Here is a 7,157-nt window from a genome sequence, read left to right on the forward strand (position 1 = left end):
CTGCTGTCACCCCCTAACACCGACAACAAGCAAATCATGAACATATTGCAACACCCTACAGCGGTGGGGGGGCTCACATTTGCGCGACACGGAGGGCACCGTAGGACAGCACCATAAATAAAATATACAATCATACCAACCAAGATCACGATTAACCCATAGGACAAAATGGATCTACTCAAACATCTTAGGATAGCCAAATATCATTGGGAAATAATATATGGAGTTGAGCACCTTGTTTAAGTAGATATTACAGCGGGGAGAAAGGGTGTTACACCTCTGCATAGAGGGGGAAAAGTTGGTGTTGACGGTAGCAAGGTTGTTGATGTAGATCGTTGTCACGATCCTAGCCCCGGCGGCACTCCGGCGCCATCGGGAGAGAGGGGGAGAGAGTCCCCCTCCTTCTGCTCCTTCCTTGGCTCCCCCTAGATGGGAGGAGAGTTCCCCCTCTAGTCCATGGCCTCCATGGCAGCAGAGGGGCAGGACCCCTCCGCTATTGGATCTCCCTCTCTGTTCTCTTCTGTTTTCGCTTCCCAAATCTGACCCTTCACTGTTTCTTAAATTACCGAAGATTCGTAACTCCGATTGCACTGAAATTCTTACATGTTTTTTTTCATAAATTATCCTTCTTGCGCCAGAAGAAGGGTTCAAACCGACGTTCGAGGAGGGCACAAGACACCAGGGTGCACTTGGGGCCTCTGGCCGCCCTGGTGGGTTGTGGGCTCTGTGGGCCCCCGTTTGCGTTGATTCCACCTCCCAAAAATCACATAAATTCCAAAATAATTTGCCGTAAATTTTTATCACGTTTTGGACTTCGTTTGATATGGATTTTCTACGATACAAAAAACATGCAAAAAACAGGAACTGGCACTGGGCACTAGATCAATAGGTTAGTCGCATAAATCATATAAAAGGTTGCAAAAGTATGTGAAAGTTGTATAATATTGGCATGAAACAATCAAAAATTATATATATGAAGGAGATGTATCAGTCAACTCCGTCACCTTAACATCCAGGTCATGAAATTTTGTCTCCACGATCCTCTCTAGGCTCTTCTGGTTCAGCAAAATCTCAAAAACTTTCATCTCCATCCTTTGGATGGTGCTGACCAAGAAGGACATGTGCTCATCTTTGGTTTTGAGCTATGGGAGTTGTCGTGGAGCATTCCTTGCAGCCTCTATAGTTGTTGCCTCTGCTGCCTCTCTAGTAGTAGCTGAGCTGGGATGGGTATCGTCCATCACAACTTCATTGTCTTCAAAATCAAGTTGGAGTGATAGGTGGGGACGATCAAGTCGATATGCATGCTTGCCAATATTGGCATTGATGAGCATATGAATGTATGGAGAATATCCACAAGATCTATTCTAATCTGCAGTAGTCCTCTTCAGAGTCTAAACTATCAAGTTCATCATCCGAAATCGGGTGTGGGTTTCAAGATGATGCTACATGTTGATGGAATAACCTCTAATCATCTTGTCATCACCTGATTTGGGCATAAGGGTGTGTCTCATGATAGTGTGTGTAGTGCGTATTCCTACTTGCAAAAAGTAGACAGAGCCAAATTTGTGAGACAACAAAAACTCATTGGGCACAACCTTGTACATGTTAGCCATGGAGTTGTGATTCATCTTGAGTTATGAATACACATGCAAGTCTTCTTCTCGTGCTTTAGGAGCACCAATGATAGTGGCCCATTCGTCAACTGTAGACTCATACCGGTGATCCTCAGTCATCCAAACAATTCTTCCATCTGAATAGAAATGAACGATGGAATAGAATTGCATGATCACCTTATCATTCCATGCACTCATCTCTTTGCCAACAAAATCTTCAATATCAACCATCCTTCAATTTTCTCTCACATGAGGAAAATAGTCTTCATTGGCTTTGATGTGTTCCCAATCGACATATCTCATGTCGCTGACTACAGGACTCTTGTGAAGCAAAACTGTCTAATAGAAATCTTGTTGTTCCCTTGTGTGAAAGCGAGGATCAACAAGAGTTCTCCTTACCACAACATATGGATCAATGGATCTCCACTTCGTCAGACCTGCATTTCTCCTCTTCTTCATGTCTTCTGCAACTGGATGAAAAGCATCATGGGTTGGAAGATGAGCTCTCAGCTTCATAAGCACTAGGGCATCCTCATCTTCCCGTGGAGCTAAATCTCTCGATGCAGAGCCTTTGTTTTTCTCAGTTGCAGAAATATCGTTTGTAGTACTCTTGGGAGCTACACGCTTCTTAGGATCAGAAGGATTCTTGGGAGCAAAAGGCTTCTTAGGCATAGCATCAACCATCAGCTTTGTCTTCTTTAGAGGAGGGAACTCAACTGGAATTTCTTCCTCATCATCAGCAACTTCTGTTGGATCTTCATACATTGAGGTTTGCCTTCCAACAACATGGATAGTTCTCTTACGGGCTCTATGAAAGCCTTGCTTCCGGAGCTCTAGAGTCAGAAGGTTTAGCATACTCCTTCCTCACAGTCTTCCTCACTATGGTCTTCTCCTTCTGCTTCTCGGGAGCAGATTCTTTGGGGATGAAGTCAGTATCTTCTTCATCAGAACTTAGCTTCCTTCTAGACCTGGTAGTTTCCTTGGGCATGCCATGGGAGCAAGGAGTACGTACATGGGCCAGAAGGGGCCCTCTCAGGACTAGTGCCTGAGTCAGTTAGAGCATGGGGTTCACTGAAGTTGTTCTGACTCTCCTCTGAACCTCACATCTTGCAAGACCAAGTAGACAAGCAGACTCGCAGATGATACGTCTCCAACGTATCTATAATTTTTTATGGTTCCATGCTATAATCTTGTCAACTTTGGATGTTTTATATGCATGAATATGCCATTTTATATCATTTTTGGGACTAACCTATTAACTCAGTGCCAAGTGCCTGTTTTTGTTTTTTCCGAGTTTTTGACCTTTTTCAGAACGGAGTCCAAATGGAATAAATCTTTCGCGATGATTTTTTGGACCAAAGGAGACCCCCGAAGCTTTGGAAGAAGGTCAGAAGAGCCACAAGGGAGTCACAAGCTCAGGAGGCGGCCCCCTAGGCCGCACCTACCAGGCTTGTGACCTCCTCGTGGGCCCAACCGACGTAATTCCACCGCCATAAATTCCTATAAATTCAGAATTCCCAAAAGGAAACCTGGATTGGGATTTCCGCCGCCGCAAGCCTCTGTAGCCACCAAAAACCGATCGGGAGCCCGTTCCGGCACCCTGCCGGAGGGGGAACCCATCTCTGGTGACCTTCTTCATCATCCCGACGATCTCCATGACGAGGAGAGAGTAGTTCTCCCTCGGGGCTGAGAGTATGTACCAGTAGCTATGTGTTTGATCTCTCTCTCTCGTGTTCTTGAGATGTCTTGATCTCGGCGATCTCCATGACGAGGAGGGAGTAGTTCTCCCTCGGGGCTGAGGGTATGTACCAGTAGCTATGTGTTTGATCTGTCTCTCTCTCGTGTTCTTGAGATGTCTTGATCTCGATGTATCACGGGCTTTGCTACTATAGTTGGATCTTATGATGTAATGATGTTCTTCCCCCTCTCCCTTCTTGTAATGAATTGAGTTTCCCCTTTGAAGTTATCTTATCGGATTGAGTCTTTAAGAACACTTGATGTATGTCTTGCACGTGTCTATCTGTGGTGACAATGGGATATTCATGTGAGTACTTGATGTATGTTTTGGTGATCAACTTGCGGGTTTCGTGACATCGGGAACCTATGCATATGGGTTGGCACACGTTTTGACTCTCCGGTAGAAACTTTGGGGCACTCTTTGAAGTTCTATGTGTTGGTTGAATAGATGATTCTAAGAATGTGTGATGCATATAGTATAATCATGCCCACGGATACTTGAGGTGACAATGGAGTATCTAGGTGACATTAGGGTTTTGGTTGATGTGTGTCTTAAGGTGTTATTCTAGTACGAACTCTATGATGGATCGAACGGAAAGAATAGCTTCGTGTTATTTTACTACGGACTCTTGAGTAGATTGATCAGAAAGAATAACTTTGTGGTGGTTTCGTACCCGACAATAATCTCTTCGTTTGTTCTCCGCTATTAGTGACTTTGGAGTGACTCTTTTTTGCACGTTGAGGGCTAGTTATATGATCCAATTATGTTATCATTGTTGAGAGAACTTCACTAGTGAAAGTATGAACCCTAGGCCTTGTTTCCACGCATTGCAATACTGTTCGTGCTCACTTTTACTTTTAGTTACCTTGCTGTTTTTGTACAAAAACCTATATCTACCATCCATATTGCACTTGTATCACCATCTCTTCACCGAACTAGTGCACCTATACAATTTACCATTGTATTGGGTGTGTTGGGGACACAAGAGACTCTTTGTTATTTGGTTGCATGGTTGCTTGAGAGAGACCATCCTCATCCTACGCCTCGTGCAGATTGATAAACCTTAGGTCACCTACTTGAGGGAAAATTACTACTGTCCTACAAACCTCTGCACTTGGAGGCCCAAAGTAGACATCAAGCTCTTTTCTGGCGCCGTTGTCGGGGAGGCTAGGTAAGCGGCACTCACCTCCCGTCAACGAAGCTCTTTTCTGGCACCGTTGCCGGGGAGGTTAGCGCTTGAAGGTATATCTTTAGATCTTGCAATCGAATCTTTTTGTTTCTTGTTTTATCACTAGTTTATTCTATAAAAGAAAACTACAAAAAAATGGAATTGAGGTTGCCTCATATGCTTCATCTTTTCAATGTCTTTCGTGAAAATGATGGGAAGGAAAATTGTGCTCAAGTGCTAAAAGAAGAATTACATAGAATGTTTGGCATAAAATATGTGAATGATGAGCATGATTGCAATGTTGTTAGTATGAATACTTTGAATACCCATGATGCTAATGATATGCAAAGCCACAAGCTTGGGGATGCTATGTTTGATGAAGATGATCTTTTTAGTTCCCCCACTTTGAATCATCAAATTTATTATGATGAAAGCATGCCCCCTATCTATGATGATTATTGTGATGATGCTTATGCTATAAAGAAGAGGGGTGATAAAACTTGTCATACTCTTGAGTACCCTCTTACTGAACATTACTCGTTTAATGTGGAAACAATTCGTAGTGTCCAAGTTTTTTATGGTACTCCCACTATTAATCATGAGAATAAATTTGATTATGTGGGGAGTAGTAAAATTTCTATGCTTGTAGATCATGAAAAGAATGCTTTAGGTGCTGGTTATATTGTTGAATTCATTCATGACGCTACTGAAAATTATTATGAGAGAGGATCATATGCTTATACATATTGCAATAATATCAAGCTTCCTCTCCATGTGTTGAAATTTTTGAAGCTATGCTCGTTTTGCCTTCCTATGCTAGTTGATTCTTGCTCCAATAAGTTGTTTGTTCACAAAATACCTATGCATAGGAAGTGGTTTAGACTTAAATGTGCTAGTCATATGCTCCATGATGCTTCCATTATGTTTCAATCCTTATCTTTTATGTGAGCATCATTGAAATCATCATGCCTAGCTTGAAAGGCATTAAAGAAAAGTGCTTGTTGGGAGACAACCCAATGTGTATCCTTACTGTTTTTGTGTGTGCACATGATTAATCTACTGTATTAATCATGTTTTATAGCTTTTATTTCAATAAAGTGCCAAGTAAAGCCTTTAAGATTAGTTTGAGTGATAGTTGTTTGATCATGCTGAAAAAGACAGAAACTTTGTGCTCACAAAATTATTTTTCATTTCTATCCATAGAGTTCTTTTAGGTTTATTCTTTTCGCTGCTGATTGAAATACAAATTTCCTTAATTTTCATAATTGTTTCAGAATTTCTGGAAGTGCATAAGTATGGTTAGCATTCAGATCATTACAGACTGTTCTGTTTTTGACAGATTCTGTTTGCAATGCATAGTTTGCTTGTTTTGGTGTTTCCATAGATTATATTGAGTAATATAAATTGCGGAAAAAAGAAGATACAGTAAGCATTGTGTGAAAATAATTACGAGTCTTGTTTTTACAGTACCCAAGTGATTGATTTTCTCGTTATCATACTAACCCATCTCACGAAGTTCCGTTAAGTTTTGTGTTGTGAAGTTTTCAAGTTTTGGGTAGAGTTTCGATGGACTATGGAACAAGGAGTGCAAGAGCCTAAGCTTGGGGATACCCAAGGCACACCAAAGCCATATTCAAGGACACCAAAGATCCCAAGCTTGGGGATGTCCCGGGAAGGCATCCCCTCTTTCGTCTTCAATCCATCGGTAACTTTACTTGGGGCTATATTTTTATTCACCACATGATATGTGTTTTGCTTGGAGCGTCATTTTATTTTGTTTGAATACGGTACTTAGGATCTGAAATTCTTAGATGGGAGAGTCTTCACATAGCCAAATAATTATTCAACTATTCATTGATCTTCACTTATATCTTTTGGAGTAGTTTGTCTTTTACTCTCACGCTTCACTTATATCATTTTGAGAGTCTTAAACAGCATGGTAATTGGCGTGTGCTAGGAAATTAGTCCTAAATATGATAGGCATCCAAAGAGGTAATAAAAACTTCCATATTCAAGTGCATTGATTAGTAAGATAAGTTTGATTCCTCACAATTAGTTTTGAGATATGGATATGGTAATATTAGAGTCATGTTAGTAGGGTGTTGTGAATCTAGAAATACTTGTGTTGAGGTTAGTATTCCCGTAGCATGCACGTATGGTGAACCGCTATGTTAGGAAGTCAGAGCACAATTGATTTATTGATTGTCATCCTTTGTGTGGCGGTCGGGATCGCGCGATGGTTAACACCTACCAACCCTTCCCCTAGGAGTATGCGTTTAGCACTTTGTTTTGATTACTAATAAAACTTTCGCAATAAGTATATGAGTTCTTCATGACTAATGTGAGTCCATGGTATAGATGCACTTTCACCTTCCACCATTTCTAGCCTCTCTAGTGCCGCGCAACTTTTGCCGCTGCACAAACCCACCATATACCTTCCTCAAAACAACCACCATACCTACCTATTATGGCATTTTCACAGCCATTCTGAGATATATTGCCATGCAACTCCCACCATTCCGTCTCATGACTTGTGCCGTCACTTTCATATTGCCTTTGCATGATCATAATATATCTAGCGAGATGTTTGAACATCATACGCTAAGCTAGATCGTTGCACATCCCGGTACACTGCCGG

This window comes from Hordeum vulgare, chromosome 1H (assembly GCF_904849725.1).
Source record: "Hordeum vulgare subsp. vulgare chromosome 1H, MorexV3_pseudomolecules_assembly, whole genome shotgun sequence".
In the NCBI taxonomy this organism is placed as follows: domain Eukaryota; kingdom Viridiplantae; phylum Streptophyta; class Magnoliopsida; order Poales; family Poaceae; genus Hordeum; species Hordeum vulgare.